The 20,183-nt window shown below is 39.7% G+C and overlaps 1 long non-coding RNA gene across 1 annotated transcript; it reads right to left on the bottom strand.

Moving 5' to 3' along the window:
- Nucleotides 1-10,032: 10,032 nt before the first annotated feature.
- Nucleotides 10,033-12,210, bottom strand: LOC105466195 (uncharacterized). Its single transcript, XR_978035.3, has 2 exons — nt 11,719-12,210; nt 10,033-10,279 (listed from the first exon to the last, which is right to left on the bottom strand). It is a non-coding gene; the product is annotated as an uncharacterized lncRNA (long non-coding RNA).
- Between the last annotated feature and the right edge of the window lie 7,973 nt (nt 12,211-20,183).

The raw sequence follows: 20,183 nt of genomic DNA, 5'->3' as shown, positions 1-20,183 counted from the left end.
GTGCTAAGTGCTTCCCACTCCTTATCTCATTTAATCCTCACAACAACTCTATGATGTAGTTACCAACACCATTTCCATTTCGTAGATGGGGCAATGCAGCTTCACAATGTTGGATGCAACCACCAGCAAGTGGCAGAGCCAGCCCAGCAGTTCTGACTCCAGAACCCATTCTCCTCTTCACGATAGGGTGATCTTTAGGCCCATTAGAAAGTCATAAGATCAAATTAGTTGTTCATTATCAGAATTATTTAATGAAATAGAAGTAAACGTATAAAATAGATTAGAATAGAAATCATCAGTAGGCTTCATACAGTAAAGATAAATATGAAAATTTATTTCATGTAATATAGAAACGTCTTTTAGGTATGTGTATACGTGTATACTGGGTCATGATATAGTGTATTTCTTATTTTAACTTATGAAAATTCATATACCCTGCATTATACTCTCTCTAAATTATAGGTTATCCAAAATAGTTATCTTCCCTTACCAAGCATTATGTCACACTGTTTCATCCTTAAAGTCAAGCATAATGTTACTGTGGTCATTTTTAGTTTCACCAGGTCACATTTACTTTGATAACTGGTTATTATTCCATTCTAATATTCAGTGACAGTGACTTTAACTTGAGCTATTTCTTTCATTTATTTGTTGGTATATTTAATAATAATTATTAAATAATATTTGCATACTATGTCCCAAATATCAAATTAGGCCCAGGAAATTAAATGGTAAACAAAAACCACAGTTCTTGCCTCAAAAGAGCTTCTAATCCAGGAAGGAAACCAGGCATTAAACGCACAATATAGGTAATGCTGTAAGTTCTCCACCAGAGTATGCGAGAGGTTCTGTAGGATCTTAGAACTTAGTACATAGGATAAAAGCAAAACAATACCATAGGGGAATGTACCAAAAAAACATTGAATTAGTTCAGGGGTAGCATAAGAACTTCAAGGAGAAAAGATCATTTAAACTTGGATTTGAAGGCGGAGCAAGATTTATCCTGGAGAAGGGGAAAAGGAGATGAGTAAATATGCTGGGTAGAAGGAAAGAAGGAAAGAATGTCTAAAGGCCTATAAGTAAAAGAAAGAAGACTAAGCCCCAGGTACTGAAAATCCATCATGGTTGGAGTATACGGTATGAGGGAGCTGGAGAGAGTCCAGGATGTCTTTGGCTCCAGGTATTGTCAAGCCATCAGTAAGGAAATAAGCCACTGCTAACCACAAATTGCTGCAAAGATGCTCACCTTAGGGCATCCAAGTCCAAGACCCAGTCTTTTTTTATTTATTTTCTCCTGGCCCATTGCCCCTGAATGGTCTGAAACCAGCAAATAGGAAGTGGCCTTGCCTTGTTCTCTTTCTCACCAACTCTTCACTTTAGGGGTTCTTTAAAAATCCGTAAAATAATAGAATGTGGAATTTTTTCCTTCTCTCTTTCCAACGTCTCTGTAGCTTTTGGAAGCTTGGTCTCTGGATTGAGACAGACCTTGCTCTTGGCTCTGAATAGGTTGTTTGGTCTCTGTGGCCCTCAATTTTTTCACTTATAAAATGAGTAAAGCTGGGTGAGACGGCATGTGACTATCGTCCCAACTATTCAGGAGGCTGAAGTGGGAGGAGCTTGAAGCCAGAAGTTCAAGGCTGCAGTATGCTATGATCACGCCTGTGAATAGCCACTGCACTCCAGCCTGGGCAACAAAGCAAGCTCCCATCACTAAAAATAAATAAAACAAAATAAAAAAGAAGAAGAAGAAGAAGAAAGAAAGGAAAACAAAAGAAAACTGAGGGGACTAATTGTTTCTGTCTCAGGTACTGAGACCAAATGAGGTAACATATGTATAATAAAACGCTTGGCACATAGGATGTGCTCAATATACTTGAAGTGTTATTTTTAAAAACTTACTGAAAGTTTCTGCATATACTTCGGGGGGGATTTCATTTTATTATAAAGACTTTAATTTCAGGGTTTTTTTTACTCTTATGCAAAGTTCACTGAAGAACAGCTACCTCATTCAGTTATATATATTTGGTTATATATTAAGCAGCACAAACAGACACAAAAATCAAGGATGAGTCAAGTCCAATTAAGCTAAGGAAGTCAGTTTCATCTTTATCAATGGGTTGCAATACTGTATTGCTGTTCCCCTATTTCTCTCACATACAAATCTTCCCACTTGCTGCTTTTTCTGGGATGTTGGAATGATGTATGATGAAGGTTTCTCAAGTACTAGTGAGACTGAAGCAATTTTCTACATAATGTACCACAAACAGATTTAGAAATGTCGATTTTAGATGCTATGATGCATACTCAAATTTTCCATGCAGTAGGTTAGATAGTAGCACGACTAAGTTGAAGGGCCAGTGATTTAAAATGTCTCATTGGTCTCTCATATACTGAAATATTAACAACGTAGAAAATCAAAATGAGAGCAATTTAGGGATTCTCATGTCCCCCGATTACAGGCTCATTTCTGTGGGTCCAATTTCAGACAAAGAAAAGAGCGATAATGGAAAGGAACACAGTCAGGAGAACAAGAATGACAAAAAGCACAGAATAAAGGGAATTGAAGCAAAATCACAGGGTCATCATCAAAAGACCCCATCTCCATAAAACAATACTATTACAATCCTCCCTCTTCGCAAAATCCTCAGCTGGGCTACTGGGCTACTCTATCAAAAAACTGGCAACCTTTGTATACTGCAGTGCATCAAGCACTATTTATTGCCAGTTGAAAAGAAAGCTTCAGTTTGCATTTTAGAACACTCTGGTCTGAGATGAATTTTCAATGCTGTCTGAGAGCCAAGATCCCTAGGAGAATCACAGGGTCTCTTCTTATCTCCACCTTTTCTTGGACCTGTTCAGTGGCGGAGACTGCCTTGTGCCTAAAAGTTTGCTGGTTTGCAAGAGAAAACGTCCAGAAAATGTCCTGCTCCACACTGTAAGGGTCCATAAGAAAGTGAGGCTGTGGCAGTTTTGCTGTGAGAGGGTGGAATGTGGAAAGAAATAATGCAAAGATGTTGGTAAATTCCACTGGAGGCTGAAGGACAAAAGAACAACTCTGTATTAATTAGGTTTGTTTGTTTTTGTTTTTTGAGACACGGTCTCACTCTGTCGCCCAGGCTGGAGTGCAGTGGCGCAATCTCGGCTCACTGCGACCTCTGCCTCTCAGGCTCAAGCAATTCTCTTGCCTCGGCCTCCCAAGTAACTGAGACCATGGGCACGTGCCACCATAGCTGGCTAATTTTTGTATTTTTAGTGGAGACAGGTTTTACCATGTTGCCTGGGCTGGTCTCGAACTCCTGACCACATGATCCACTAGCCTCTGCCTCCCAAAGTGCTGGGCCAGTTAGGCTTTTTTAATGGTGCCAGTAACAACACCATAGCCTGTAACAACATCAAGCCTGTAAGCAACAAAGGAAACTTGATTGACTCACATAACTCAAAAATTAGACTCAGGAATATTTAGATCAGACGTTCAAATGGTTTCTTTGGACTCTATCTCTATTTGCTGGGCAGCGGTCCCCTGTGCTGACTTATTCTTAGGCAGGCTCTCTCCAGTAATGGCAAAAGTGATCACAAGCCAAACCGACTTCTAACCAGTTTCAAAACCTCATCTGGAGGAGTTCACTTCCTTCCCAATAATTCCAGCAGCAATTTGGGGACTAGGTCTGGGCCACGTGCCTAGCAATGGGTATGGACGATTCTCTAAAGGAAAATTGAGGTCTTGTTACCAGAAGAAGGAGAGATGGACTTGGGACTATTAAAACCAACTAAACAACTTACCCACTGGGCTCTTCGGATACTCCATTTTAATTATCAGCCAGAAGCAGAAGTTTTACAGTTGAAGATAGCCCTTTATTTATCTCTTTACACATTGACTCATAATCATCTACGATTTCTCCTCAGGAAACTATCAAAGACTATAATACACCAGGGCAGCTGAGTGTTGTGCCATTTTGAAGCTTAGACAGAATACCAGTAGAAATGACAAGTTCTTCCTGTGAGTTTGCTGACACGGGGTTCTTTAACACCCACGCCAAATCAAGCAACTAAATCAAGAGCTACTTCCCATAGCTCCAAGGTAAAGCAAGGATGTGTCAGCCAATTTCCTGAAAGAAATTGATAACTTTGGGTAGAGATCTCCTGCTTGTGTGTGTGTGTGTGTGTGTGTGTGTGTGTGTAAGTGCCTTCATATTTCGGACCCCTTTCATGTTTCTTTCCATTTTGCTGACCACAGGGAACCACCGTTATTTACATTAGCAATTCCTAGTTGTTTTTAAAAAGTGAGAATTCCTTTCTAACATAAGAATTCATAAATGTCTCATGATAGTAAAATCTCTTGCCTATATTTACATATTGAATAAGAAAATACATACTGTCAAATAAATTTGGTTAATGTTATTAAAACCATTTGTATCATATTGATTATAACACCTACTTACATGTGAAAAATGAATAGCACATGTATGTATAAGATGTATTATTGTTTTCTATCTACATAGGGATATGTAGATGTCTTGCAATAATTACATAAACCTTTTCTGTAACAGGGTCAAGGAATTGGGGTCAGGTGACAGAATGATTCTTTCGTAGCTCCAGTGTTTGTTTTAACCCAGAAGGCCAAGGCCTCCAGATGTTAGGTCAGAGACCTTCATTCTGCCTCATTTTTTGCTCTGTGTTTCCATGTCCTTCAAATAACTAACTCAAGCTCAAATTTTAACAGAAAGTGCACTGACCAGCAGCCAAGGGAGTTGACACGTGATTTGTGAGTCAGGAGACTTGAAGATGGTGACTTAACACAGCTTCCAGAGGCTGAAAGCAAAAGTGACTCAAGGCATAGACTCCAGGTTGAAGGCATATGCCAAAAAGAGAAAAGTGGGAAGTGTGATTTGGGGCCTATCTTCCAAAGGGTAGTGATGAATCTCATCAGAGGCATAGCATTTCACTTTCAATCAGGATACAAAGATAGCAGGAAACATTTATACCAAAAGGGAAATTTGTTCAAAAAGTAGAAATTTATGCAAAGATAATTTTTTGAGGTGGCATTTTTGACAGTGGAGCTGGCAACTGTGTTTAGAGGTCATTCTCACACTCTGGGTACCACTCACGACTGTCATGCTCTGATGAGCTCCCAATCTCTCTCCTAAATCCTTCCTCCCTCCAGCTTCACAGATGAGATAGAGTGGAGATGAAGAAACAGTCTCAAAATTATAACTGTGAACCATAGAATTTCCTCTGATCTTTTGGGTGCAAAAGGTAATAAAAATAAAATAATAAAAAATAAGAGAGAGAAATTTAAAAATTGAATTTCCCCTCCAAATCGCAATCTTTTATAGTTAGAAAATTTTAGTACTAATTTGTAGACAAGTGTCTAACATTTGGTAATCAGTATGTTAATACAGATATGGGTCAAAAATGGTACATTTAGCTGAAAAATTATGTAAAAAGAGAGTGTTGTGAAAGGATAGGGATGATTATATTTCTTATATCTGAACAGTATTAGTGTGTTTCAATGATCACTTTATTCTCAGTGTAACCTCAGCCACTGGAGAATGCTGATACCTAAAAGTTATGATGATTAAGAATGTGGGCTTTGAGGTCGGGCACAGTGGCTCATGCCTGTAATCCTAGCACTTTGGGAGGTGGAGGCGGGAAGATCACTTGAGGCCGAGAGTTCAAGACCAGCCTGGCCAACATGGTGAAGCCCCATCTCTACTAAAAATACAAAAATGAACCAGGTGTGGTGGTGCGAACCTGTAATCCCAGCTACTTGGGTGTCTGAGGCAGGAGAACTGCTTGAACCCGGGGGGTCAGAGGTTGCAGTAAGCCAAGATCGTGCCACTGCACTCCAGCCTGGGCGACAGAGGAAGACCCTATCTCAAAAAAAAAAAAAAAAAAAAAAAGAAAAGAAAGAAAAGAAAAGAAAAGAAAGTGAGCTTTGGAAAGAATCTGAGGCTGAGAAGTCCTAGTTCTGCTGTTTACCGGCCATGTAACCTTGGGCAAATCACTCAATTTCTCTAAAGTACACCTTCCTTATTCATACGGTGATATTACAAATTTGTGAGATAAAATTAGTTATTATGACATAATTTATGTAAAAACACTTAGCAAAATGAATGCAACATGTTAACTACTAATAAATGTTAGCTTTTACTGTTAATTGTGACAGTATTAAGGGACAAAATCTCTTAACATGGCTGTAATTTGAGACTCCTGCCCGAACTCCGCCTAATAAGAGGACTTTGTCTTTGTCTACTCAGATTCTTCATTTGCCCTTGCTTTCCCTCTAAGAGAATTTTGCCAAATTAATTCCTAAGCTTTTTCTAAGAATAGGCAGACCATGTTAAAGAAAACAAAACAAAAGGACAGAAAAAAACAAGGCAAAAGCAAACAAAAACAGTGAGGCAGTGTAGACCTGCAAACTGAAGAAGTTGGGTGAAGAACAAAAGCCCACATGGGCCACAGGTTCTGGGAGAAAGTGTTGAAGGATTTGACATGTGAGAGTCTCTGGAGCAGCTTTGGAGTCTGAGAAACAAGAAAGGAAGCAATGGCAGTTTGGGAGCCAGGGCATGGTGGCACATGCCTGTAATCTCAGCACTTTCCGAGGCTGAGGTGGGAGGGTTGCTTGAAACCAAGAGTTTGCAGTTGCAGTGAGCTACAATCATGCCACTGCATTCCAGCCTGAGCAACAGAGTGCGACCCTGTCTCTAAAAAAAAAGGTGTTGAAAGGTGTTTTACCATGGATTGTAAATGGATCTACTATCATGATTTTTAAGAGATCAAAGTAAAGAGCAGGTTTCAGTTGTAATGACTTTGGTTTCTGGACTGTGCTTTTTCATGGAGCATTATGTTGAGGTTGGGTCGTGTGGGGCCTCGGTTTATACATGGTTTATGCAAGCACAGTTCCTGACTTATCAAGTGGCACTTCTCTAACAGTGCTGTGTCAGATTTGCCTGCTATGATCACTCCTTTTTCTGGCTTCTGTACTATTGGGTGAAGTATAGTTTAAACTTAAACAAGTGAGTCTTTATTTTTCTTCCTTCACCACCAGGCTCTTCTCCACTAGCAACTCTTTAGAAAATGGCAGTGGCCTCAGCAAAGGAACATATAGTAATCAGTAGTGCAGTTGCAAATGCTTCATCTTTATTGCCACCACCCCAGACCCTAAATCAATCCTTAGCCAGGTTGGGGGAAGCAAGCAGAGAAGGCAGATTATCACAACTGTTCCTCAGACATCAGATTTCTTCTAGGACAATGAAGTGTTCAAGTAATTCCTGGCACCATTGTTTTAGGGTTCACTTCCCAAAAAATACAGTCAGGCTTTCTCTTTGGAAACATGCATTACAACTCTTCTTTATGGATCTGTTCCAGGTAATAACACTGTTTTACTCAGGACACAGCATCACCCGTTAAAGAACTTTGGTACTACTGAACACCTTACATTTATGTTGTGACCAACAACAGTATCAGGGATTACAGGGGGAACAGATCCTTTTCACATATTCTAAATATACAACTGAACAATCAACACAATTCCAATGTTTCAAACATTTAATTTATTCCTGCCCTGACCCATCTTTCAAATAGCAGACTCAAAACAGGTGGTTATTACATCAGCCTCTAAATCACTTTTGTATAATCAATTAACCTCATCACATTGAGGTATTCTAACAGTTTCCACCAACGGACAATTTTATCATGACCAACACAATTTGTTTTCTCTTACCGGCCTCACAAATGGCCTCCTGAAACTAATGCTTAGGGAAGTATTGGAAAATTTCCTGTGCTGTCTCAGGGCTGTATACATTTGCCACACAGCAGCAAAATGATTCTATGTTATTACATATGAAGGCTTGGGATTATGCCTTTCCATTTGAAATGCATAAGCAAAACAACCCAAACCACCCCAGCCTACACAGAGAACTTCAAGTATCTAAGTACCCACCCTACTTTCCAAACAAATAATATCTATACAGGCTCCTAACACCAAGGACTTCATTAGGTTTGTTGTAAATAAGTCAGTGGATAATCATAAAACACTTCTTGGCAGTAACTAAATCAAGAAGATCAGTGACGGCTGGACTAAGCCAGCTATAAATTTTATGGCAATTTTTTAATGAGGCAAAGCAAGGGAGCTTATCAGCATTTTGGTTTTCAGGGTCAAATGAAAGAAAGCAGGAGAGAGCAAGAGAAAGGAATCTAGGGTACCTGGTGCTAAGAGAAGGAAATGGCAGAAGAGTGAGTAAAAAAGGAAGAGAAAAATCCCCTACTGAGCAGAAGGCAAGAAGCTAGAGGCTTATACAGCATTTAGCTTAAGGGCAGAAAGTTGTCGTTTGGTGTTTTCCTCAAGGGATGCCTGCAGAAAGATTTCTGTGCCAATGTGACCTTGGAAACTAAAAATGGATCACAGCTTTGGTGTTTGGGCTGAAATATACAAGAGAAAAGTGAGAAACAGATAAGAAACAGATTGGGTAGAAACACCAAGTAGCAGAAGACAAACCATACCTAAAAGATAAAAACCAGGGCAGGTTGTCATGATTATTAAGACCCATGTTTCTTTCACCAGTCCTCACCACTGCAGGACCTTCTCTGGAAACAGAGTTGTTTTTTTTTTTTTTTTTTATTGGGGAGTGGGGCTTGAGGGGGGTGTTTGAGATGGAGTCTCATTCTGTCGACAGACTGGAGTGCAGTGGCGCAATCTTGGCTAACTGCAACCTCTGCCTTCCTGGTTCAAGTGAGTCTCCTGCCTCAGCCTCCCTAGTAGCTGTGATTACAGGCACATGCCACCACGCCCAGCTAATTTTTTGTATTTTTAGTAGAGACGGGGTTTCACCGTGTTGGCCAGGATGGTCTCGATCTCCTGACCTCGTGATCCGCCGGCCTCAGCCTTCCAAGGTGCTGGGATTACAGGTGTGAGCCACCATGCCTGGCTGGAAACAGGTTTTCATACTTCTTTGGAAATGGAAATGTTTTGCCAGCTTAGTGGAGAAGGCTGGCATTTCCATAGGGACTATGAAAATTTATTCTGATTTAATAAAAACCTGAACAAGCCAAAGTGAAACAGAAGCTCAATGTTCCAAACTAAATTAGACATTTTATTAATCCAGTTAGAGGTCATTGGCCAACTGTAAATTCAGAATAGTGATTTGGAAAAGAGAAGAAGTGGGGAGGGGTAAAATACCCTGAGAATCTGACCTTCATCTGCAGCTGGGCCAGGTAGATGGGAACCTTGACAAAGGAATGATGCAGGTAGCCGGGCTGGGTGTGTTTAGTGAGTTAACAAGTAATCTTTAAAGCAAGAATCAGTGTCCGTGCAGAAAGCAACTAGCCTCTACACAGCAAGACTCTGGCTGGCATCAAGCCTTGGTGTTCAGTTGGTTTGACCTTTGATGCGAAACTGAGCTCTGTTCTTCAAGATATCCCCACTAGCTTTTACGTGTGTTCTCACAGATGTTTCACGTCTTTGACTTTTGCCTTTACCGATGGCTTTAACTTTATTATTTAAGATCTTGTCTTGTCACTTTCGTTGTCTCAAAAAAAAGGAGGTCACAGAAACCTTGTCTTTTCTAAAGAAATTTAATAAAAAAATCTGCAAACTTGTCTCTGTTACCTAAGAGGCCCTTTTTGAATTTTTCATTATACGCCAGTGGGAAAAACCTAAGAAAACCTGAAGGAAGCCCAGAGTCTAATTTTTTACATTAATTATCCATAAAATAAAGTAGATTGGTTTACTATAGAAACAAGGATTCCAGTCATATTTAACTGCAGTGTCGGGTGAGAGAAGAGTGTTCAAAGTAGTGACGAAGGTGGTTAGGGATGGGGTAATGTACATATTGAGCTGTCATTTTTCCAGCATTCTATAGAAAAGATAAGAAATCAGAGATTTTGGATAATTATTAATGTCATAAGTCAGACAAAACTTAGGAGAAACAAAGCAAAAAAAATACCCTGCTGTTTAGTGCCTGAAAATTTTTTACTTACCAAAAAAAAAAAAAAAAAAAGAGATAGCAAAGACAAGAAAAAGAAATAGTTAAATGAAGAGACAGACAATTCATGCAATTTATTGTAAGGAAGAACAATCAACTTTCACAAAGAAAATATCATAGAGATATAACTGGACATTGCAAACACTTTATGTATGGGTTCTAATTTAGAATTTACTTGCTTGAACCCAAATTCTCATGCTTCTATGTGCCCCGTGAAGAATGATAAGTTCTTCCCTCTGTGAATCAGAGCCCAAGTCTGCCGTATTGTTTCTGGTTCCGATTTTCTTCCTATAGGTCTGTCAAAAGCAAAAATAAAGAAGAATCACTGGAGTGGGAACTAGAGGCCTTAGGTTCTTGCCCTGCTTCTTGAACTAGCAGTTAACAAATATACCAGGTTACAGTTTTGGGTAAAGGTTAGCCTGACAGATGAATCTTCTGACGTGATATCCTTGGATGAATTGCTTAAATCTGGGCCAGCTTCATGGGCATAAAATCTGTGCAGTCTCACAGAGTCCCATACTTAAAAGGGATTTGTGCTTAGTTTAATGCCCTGCTGTCACCATCTTAGTAATTTTTTAACAAGGGACTCCACAGTTTTGTTTTGTGTCCGGCCCATTAACTTATGCAGCTGGTCCTGCCTTAACACGGCGCAGCCTCTGCTTCCTTTTCTTTAAAATCAGAATTGGAAGAGCCCCAGGATCATTTCTGCTTTAGGAAGTGATGATACAAACCCTTCAGGGTTGTCTTTCATTTAGACAGCACAATGCCACAATCACAGTGAGGAGACTTTTCCGGGATCTGTTTCCAGGTTATAGTTTCATTCTTAAATTGGCCACCATACCCCATGATGGAAACTGCAAGACCTACCATGCCAGGGATTATCCTGCTCCCTCCTTCTCCTCTCAGTGACCAACCTCTCATTATAGCACCACTGACTAGCCGAGTGTTGCCACAGGAATGCTGGAAACAACCACCCTCAAAACTAAGAGGCTTAAAACACCAGCCATTCTTACTGTTCTCAAGTTCACAGTTAGCTGGTGGGTTCCATTGATCTGGGTCAGGCCTGGCTGAGCATTTCTTTGACCATAGCCATCTCTCTCTCCCATGTTTCAGATGGCCTCAGCTGGCACACCTCAGCTCTGTGCCTGTGGTCTCTGTCCCTTCGGCAGGCTGGTCAGGGCTAATAGAAGCAAAGGTCAAGAGACAGAGCAGAAGCAAGCACGGCTTTCAAGGCATAGGCCTGGGACTGCATAGCATCACATCTGCTGCATTCTACCAACCAAAGCAAGTCTCAAAGCCAGCCCAGGTTTGGAGGTAGAGGAAGTAGACCTCAATGAGACCTCTTGAACAGACTTCTTGATGGGAGGAGCTACAAAGTTACATCCCATGGTGCTTGGATAGAGAGAAGAAAAGAATTGGAGCCCCTGTTGCAATAAATCTGCCACTCACATTAATCAAAAGTTCTACTAGCTGTATATATTCATCCCAACAATGTATCACCATGTGACCCTAAGAAAATCACTTGAGGTCTCCTTCCATTGCCGCATCTATAAAATGAGGGGAACCAAATTCACTCTAAAGCCCCTTCTGCTCTGACATTTTCATAGTCCACAGGCTCAGTTCTCACTCCAACCAGTTTCCAACCTCCCCTTCCTCTTCTGAACCAGACACCTGTCTCTACATCCTATATAGGGCATTTAATCATAGACTGGTGAAAGTAGTCAATTTAACTTACTTTAATCTTTAGAGCTTTGTCAGGTCCTGTAATTCCTGTAATTCTCAAGGGAAGAAGTTTAAGTTTTGCTCAGCCATGCCAGAAACCCCCTTTCTAAAATTGAATGAGTAGCAAAAGGTGTATTTCCCAGATCCACGTCTATGTCTCTGTGGCTCCTTTGTCTCTACAGAGCAGAATCCTTTTTGATTTCAACGTTCTCTGCGCCACCCCCACCCTCACATCAGACTGCATCAAACACTCACAGTCCAGCCAAACCGCATTGGCATGGCTCACTGCAGGCCTCTGAGCAGGGCAGCATTCTTTTAAATAAATGAGAGGGACAGTGTGTTCTTGCTGAAGCCTGCAAGGTCCTGTCAGCTTTACGCTTGCTGATTTACATGGCTTTTAAAAGACATAACCATAAAATTTCACTCCAAAATTCACTCTGTCCAGTCAGATCTTTGCCTACGCCTGGCAATTTTAATTTATCAAAGGAACGAGATAATAATTTAATTTTTCCCCTTGTTGGATGCCCCTATAATCTTCATAATTCATAATACAGCTGTTTCTCCCAGTAAGCTCTTTGATGGGAGTCTACAATCTAGATCTTGTTTTATTTTTTTCTTAAGAAATCATTAAAGTGAAGAAGCTATTCCTACAAGGATCTGTAATCCTAACGCATAGAACCAGTAAAGCAGCACAGAGCGGGATAGTGAAGTAAACATGCTGCATGTGGCTTTCTGGGCACATGCACTAGCTGCTTTTGCCACTGAACAGGAGCTAAATTTGGTCTGTATTATTGTGTTTTAAGCTGAAAACTGATTCTTGGCTGGCAGATATGCCTTTTCTTTTCTTTCTTCTTTTTCTTTTCTTTTCTTTTCTTTTTTTTTTTTTTTTTGAGATGGAGTCTTGCTCTGTCACTGTCACCAGGCTGGAGTGCAGTGGTGCAATCTCGGCTCACTGCAACCTCCGCCTCTCGGGTTCAAGTGATTCTCCTGCCTCAGCCTCATGAGTAGCTGGGACTACAGGCATGTGCCACCATGCCCAGCTAATTTTTGTATTTTTAGTAGAGACAGGGTTTCACCATGTTGGCCAGGATGGTCTTGATCTCTTGAACTCATAATCCGCCCACCTCGGCCTCCCAAAGTGCTGGGATTATAGGCCTGAGCCACTGTGCCTAGCCAGATATGCCTTTTCTTTGCACATTCATTTGTGTTTCATTGTCTCAAAAATTAACTTGTCTTTTCAAATTAGGAAATCTTCCACTAAGCCAACAACACAAAAAGAGAGGTGATAATAGAGGACCCGCCAGTCTGTCTCCTGTTTCCTCTGCAGTGGTTTTTGCCATTTTGCTGCATGTGTCCATGTTGGCATCAGGTTGGAGCAACACAGCGGGTTCTTTGACTCTCAAGGTGGTCTTTAAAAGTCACTAATATTTGGTCCTTGGTCACCTTGCCTACCCTTCAGTTGCTTTTCTCTATGAAATCTAGTGCTCTGTGCATTGTAGTGCTTTCTCCAATAATTAGAAAAGAAAAATAGAATCTCCAAGTTCCTAGATCAGGGCCTATTAGGTGGGTAGGGAGGGAGAAAAGGGGCAAGGAAGGTTACAGCCAGCCTCACATTTACAAAAGTCTTCACATTTTCACTTTTCTTGCTTATAAATTAGTTTATATATATGAAACCACAAAGATACAGAATTAAAAGCAGGCATTAATCTTACGCCCCATTCTGGTTCCAATGTACTTTAATATTTATAAAATGATAATTATCTTTAAAATAATACTCTCTTGCAACATACCTACTGTGACAAAAGTTTTCATTTATTTAATGAAAATATTTAAAATATTCTGTAAACATCACACTTTATTGTGGCCTATTTTGTCTTTTAAATAAACCATGAGACTCAAATACTCAGGGTTGTTGGAACTTCTCTTAACTTCTGAAGGGCCCTGCTTTGGACAAATTAGTTTTGTTTCATTGTGCATTACTAACCTCTTCTAAAGAAAACCATAGAGTAGAAAAAATGTGGCTCACATGTTTGGGGTAGAAGAAAGAGGTGGGCACTAAATCAGGTAAAATATAGTCAAGAGCTTAGGTCCTAGACAGGAGCTGGTATAGTCACTTATAGAAAGATCAAGGCTGAGAACACACCATCTTGAGATGGAACTCTCTGAGCTCCCTCTGGATTTCCTTCCACGGGTCACTTTAGCTTTCAGAATGTTGTGTCAACACCTTGGCTTGGCACACAAGAATCTTCACAACTTGGCCACTGACCACTGTCCAGCTCTTTCCCTCTCTCCACTCTTCTTCCCAGACCCTTTGCTTTGGTCCTATCATGGCAATCTTAAAAATGCTATTGAACACTCCCTGGTGTTCATACATGCCCTTCCTCCTGCCCGAACTGCCCTTAAACTCTTATCCATTCATCATAAAGCAATCAATCTGTATCTTATGCCTCTGGGCCCCGATAGAACCCTGGGAATATTTCCACCACTTACGATTCTGTATTTTAATCTTTACTTTACCTGTCTGTTATATTTTTGAAAGAAAGGTTATATTTTCATAATTGTTTTATTCCTCGTTTATAGTAAAATACATGGTACATGACAGAGTCAATAGTGAACAAATGCATAAATGCATGAATAAACAAAGTAGACCAGAAACCTATTAGAAATACAGAATCTCAGGCCCCACCCTCAGATCTATGAAATCGGAATCTGCATTCTAACAAGCTCCCCAGGGAATTTGATTGCACATTCAAGTTTGAAAAGCACGGATCCAGCTTACTCTGCTCTCTTACTTCTGTAAACATCTGGAGTACTGATTGTCTAAGGTTCTGGGTTTGGTAATTGTTAATGTACCTGTGTTGCACTCTGCTTAACTGATTTGTGTGAGTGTGTGATTGTGTATGTTACTGTACGCTCACACACTTCCTTTCTTGTCTCCTCACCCAGAAGGCTACATGGGGGGCACTCTTGACATTCCATCACTACTCCTCTCAGCACCCAGAACTAGGTACTACCCAGAGTTTTTTAATCTTCCTGGAAAAATATCCCATAAAAAGATAAAATCTGCTACCCAAGCAATGGGCAAAGTGTTGGGGATGAGTGATAGACATGGAAAAGAGCACTAGCTTTTATTGAGATTCTACTAGTAGGAAGTACTGTTGACACTGTATGTACTATATCTCATTTAACCTTATGTAATGAGTTAGGAATCATAACCCCGATTTTACCAATGAGGAAATCTAGGCTCCTAAGTATCCTCAGTCTTACACAGATAGTCATGGAACTGGCATTTGAACACTTCTTATTCTTTTTTTTTGAAATTGTCGTAGAGAACGCACAACATAACATTTACCATCTTAACCATTTGTAAGGGTAGAGTTCAGTATTGTTAAATAGCGATATATTTGCATTGTCATGCAATAGATCTTGAGAACATTTTCACCTTGCAAAACTGAAACTCTATACTTCTGAATACCAGCTCCCATTTTCCCCTATCCCCACCACTTATTTTTATAACCTAGTTAAAGGTGTTATTTTGCTCATCCTTCCTTATCTTTCTTCCACCTTCTCCCCATTCTCATAGTACCATATTTTACACAGCTCTTGCTTATCCCAATAGCAATGAAAGCAACCTGAAGATCCTAAGGTCTCAGGATGTTACGTTCCCTGTGGAGTCTGTGGAGTAAGCAACAGGGTTTGCTGATAGAAGAAAATCAGAGGAAAGTGATTTGATTCTTGTAATGTTGGAGATTAATCTGTATACTTTCTCTATGTTAAGGGAAGCTTTGAATACAGACTATTATTTCATTGAAAAAATCAGTCATGCCTGTCTAAAATGATCACTTTGCCATCAAGCCACATTCCTGAGGCCAGGATTCTAGTACTGTAGCCTTAGTGACAGCATCCTTCTGAAGCACCATGAGGGTAACACACATGCCCAGTCCAGAAAAACTCTGGTTGCCTTGCCTGCTGAATGGGATTGCTGCTGACACCAGACATACACTCCCTGAAGGTGAGGTAGAATGAGATAGAACTGTGGCCCAGGGTGCAGGTTTGCACATCTTTGAATTGCAGTGTTGTTATCTTATTCTGTCTGATATAATGTTTGTAACTCTGGCTTGTATGATTTTTGCATAATTCAATTTAAATACATTTTTTATTAGAGATTCAAAAGCAGGAAAATATTTACATTGCATATTAGAAAGCAATATTGGCCTAGAGAGAGCAGGTATAAATGCCAAGAGAGGAAACAGATTTCCCCCAGAGCCTCCTGTCTCCAGAGTCCTGTGTCATTGAGGGCACACCATGCAGGGATGGGCTTGTACTAGGCAGCTGGCATCCCCATGCTCCAACCTGTGGGAACACAAAGGTCATGTTTCCCCATTTTTTTGGATTTCATGTCACCAAAGATGACAGACTAACTAACTGTAGCAAGGGTCCACCAACCCTAAGTCACTTATTTTAGATCCCGCACTCTGTTGTCTGATTTTAGTGAGAGCAAGAATTTCCTGTCTGAATTCCAAAGCCTCAAGGGAATGCCTAAGTCAGCAGACCTGGGTTTAAACCTAACTTTACAAGCAATAGCTCTATGACCTTGAGTGACATAACTATTCTGTGATTCGGTTTATTAAAAGAGATAAGTTGAAGGAAGCAAATATATTTCCTGAATCGCTTAATAAGTGTTAGCAATTGGTATTTTTATTATCTTATTATTGCCATTTTTAATAAGAAAGCCTGGACTAGAACTTATACTAAGGACTGAAAACTATAGCCAGTGTGCCAAATCAGGCCTACGTGTTGTATAAATCGAGTTTCATTGGAATACATACATACCCATTTGTCTATATGTACTCTGTGGCTATTTTCAAGCTACAATGGCAGAACTGAGGAGCTGTGTGACACAAATCAGATTTAGAAGTCTGGACTTTGGAGTAAAAAGATAAAGGTTAAAGATTCACCTTGCTCTTCCCTAGCTGGATAACGTTGCGTAAATCATTGCAACCTGAACTTAAATTTCTTTATTTGTAAAATGATGTTAATAAGAATATCCACATTACATATTAGTAGTGAGGATTAAATTAAACAACTCATATTTAAGCTGTATATAAGTACTTAAGTCCTATAAGAATTCATTCATTCATTCATGTGACAGACACTGGACCAGACACAGAAAATTCAAAATGAAAAAAATCAGAGATAGTCTGTGACCATCAGGAGCTTATCTTCTGGGAGGGAAAATAGGCTGCTTGATACAAGGTATGTTTCCTTATTCATCAATCTCATTAGCATTAATTTGTAAGATGGTCAGTTTGAATTGTGAAAGCACACACTATAGGGAAATGCTTATACTTTATAATTCTGCCTTTGGCTCAGCCTGGGTCAGAGATATTAACTTGTACATTTTTCAGTATTTAAGTTGTTTATTTGCTTTTCTTCAAACAATGAATCAGCCAAGTCCTTCAAAAGAAACATATTCACAGAGTTAGACAAGTTGCCTGGTGAATGTGACACATGCAGAGATGCCCACAAGATGATTTAAACCTTTGTACACTTATAAAACAAAGTTCAACCAAGCAAAATGGTGCCCTGCAAGAAAAATGCACAGACCAAATATAAATACACATGAATCCAGCACAGATTCAAAACAAAAACCAGCTGAGAAAAGAATATGCCATCGAATTTTTTTTTCTGTCATTTTTTCATTTAGAGAACATTAGTTTCTGGAAAATTACAAAGAATAAGCAGGCAAAAATAACTTTGATTGAAAATGTTCACCTCTAAATAATGTTTCAGTTGAATGACAAAGAACTGCTTATTTGTTCTAATTCTAGGCCAATGTCCCATGACACTTTTATATGTCAATTTACCTAGTATAAATATGCATTAAGAACACATCACTCCTCACTAATTTTATTAATAAGTTTCTTCTCCTTGAATTTTCACTACACTGGAGAAAGACTAATAGTGTGTTAAAGATTTATAATCTAATAAGAGATCTACCAATTTTTCTAATAAAAGAGTAACACTCTCTTAAAAGAAAAAAAAAAAAGGGCTCTCAGATGCTGATCAGTCTACAGGCGGGTCTCCCAAGTCAGTCATCTGACCATGATTTTTACGCCCTGTGCACAAAAGGGACATTTAGTATGAAAGCAGTAAACGAAAACTAGGGGCTGTTGTCAAAGTGTCAGCCATTGTGCTCATATTAATAACCACTGCAGCTGTCTGAGGCTCAAATTAGAATCTTTGAAACAAGTTAAACACTTCCAGCACTATTTAGAGCCATTTTAAAGAGAACAACAAAATTTTATGTTGAGATCTTTTACTAGGTGGCCTTTAAAATAAAAATCTCTTTAAAAACCAAAACTAAACTTTTTGAGATGCCATTATCTGAGAAATCCTCATTTCCTATTAACTAAATATCCCAAAAGCTGGATTCAAAAGCATATTAATTTATGCACATGTGCTCACATGAACTCACGTAAATTCTTAGAATCTAAAAATAGAAGAGCACTCTCCCTGGGACTGGCATGCTTCTCCCATATAAAACATCCCAAACAGAGTAGTGTTATTCCCGGCTACCTATTCTGGCATTGGAAGAAAACAACCATTTTTAGCAAAGACAGCCATTCATGTTGGAGCCAGGTGACTGTGTATCTCTGAACCTCCTGGGTTGAGGAAGAGGACCAGTGTCCTTTCAAAGGAACTGTTCCAAATGCACATCAACTACAAAAAAATGCATCCATCTTGGGATTGAAGAAAACCTGTGACCTAATGCAGATGAGCTGGCAATGTGTAAGTCACTCACTCTGTCAGCTGCTTCAGAGGGACAACATGAACTTCAAATCATACTGCTTAGGTTATTCAGATGGCCTCTAGGGACTTATAAGGGGAAAACATTCTGTGTTAAAGTTCTGAAATAAACTTTTTGAATTGCACAGTGATAAGACACAGCCCAATACCTGGGAGCAAATAAACTGATTTCCCAAACATGGAGAGACAGCTGAGTGTTTTATTTGAATGACAAGTCCATTCACCACCCTCTGACAGTTTCAATCTAACTCGTTGAAGTCCAAACTAAGTAGATGAATGTGCTATTCCATTGTTCCCTTCAAATTTACACTATTGTGAAGCACCAGAGCTACTACTGGGGAGTCAGAAATCCTTGGTTCTACTGGTTTTGCCCTTACCCTTGTCTACCTTATGGGTATTAGAAGAACAAATGGATACTACATATAAAAGCATTTTGAAAAGTATAAAGTAATGATCTATTTATTAGATAAACATAGATTAACTCCCTACTAAGTACCAAGCATAACTGCAGATGTTATTCCATCCTTAGAACAATGCTGCAAGATAAATATTATGACTCCACTTTTACAGATGAAGAAAATGAGCCTCAAAGAAGCTATGTAACTTGCCCCACATCATACAGCTATGACACGAAAAGCTGAGATTCAAATTCAGGGCTTTTCAGTCCAAATGTAAGTCTACTTGCTCCTATGTCAAGTCCCTTCTAAATTTACACTAATATGTGAAAGAATGCTAAGATTTAACTGTCTTACATAAAACTCCAAGTTAGCAGGTGACCTACATACTTGAACTCAGGGTACCCTAACCTTCTAGTGTGGGAGAAGCTTCTTTTCCTTTCCTTGAAACCTGAAAGAATGGTGCTTACAGGGAGCTGGTCAGTACAAGTGAGAGAGAGGGCAGTGCTGTTCCTGCATGACCTGCCCCTGGCACCTTCAACCAGGAGATATGGTGCAGCAATGAAGATATTGCTGGTTGGCACTTTCAACCAGGAAATGTGGTGCAGCAATGAAGATATTGCTGGTAATCAGCTTGGAGAGCTGCCATGTAAGCTACAAAGTACACTGGTAACCTTGCATCTCTTAATCAAGGATATCTGCCCTTTTGCAAGGAAGTGCAGGATGTAAGAATTTTATGGAGTCTTGGGGGAGAAGTTTGGGGAAGGAGTTTTTCTTGGGACCCCTTAAATCTCAAGATATACAAAATGCCCAGTAATGCCAACACGGTTGCAACTTAAAACTTTTGAGTATATTCATCCCATAAGCTATACAGGCATGACTTAAGTACAGGGTACTTAGTTTTATATTTTCCCCAGTTCCCGCATAGCTTAACAACTCTCCTTCTTATTTTGAGCAGACAATGACATTTTAGACTCATATGCACAACCCTAAGGCCATAGAATGTATTAGTTTGTTCTCATGTTGCTATCAAGGACTACCTGAGACTGGGTAATCTATGAAGAAAAGAGGTTTAATTGACTCACAGTTCTGTAGGCTTAACAGGAGACATGACAGGGAGGCCTCAGTAAATTTACAATCATGGCAGATGGTGAAAGGAAAGCTGGGAACTTCTTCACACGGTAGCAGGAGAAAGAGAGTAAAGGGGGAACTGTCACACACTTTTAAACCATCAGATATCATGAGAACTTACTCACTATCATGAAAACGGCAA

Source organism: Macaca nemestrina, chromosome 9 (assembly GCF_043159975.1).
Source record: "Macaca nemestrina isolate mMacNem1 chromosome 9, mMacNem.hap1, whole genome shotgun sequence".
Lineage (NCBI taxonomy): Eukaryota > Metazoa > Chordata > Mammalia > Primates > Cercopithecidae > Macaca > Macaca nemestrina.
Note: the sequence above shows the minus strand (reverse complement) of the source record. Positions and strands in the feature narration are given on the sequence as shown.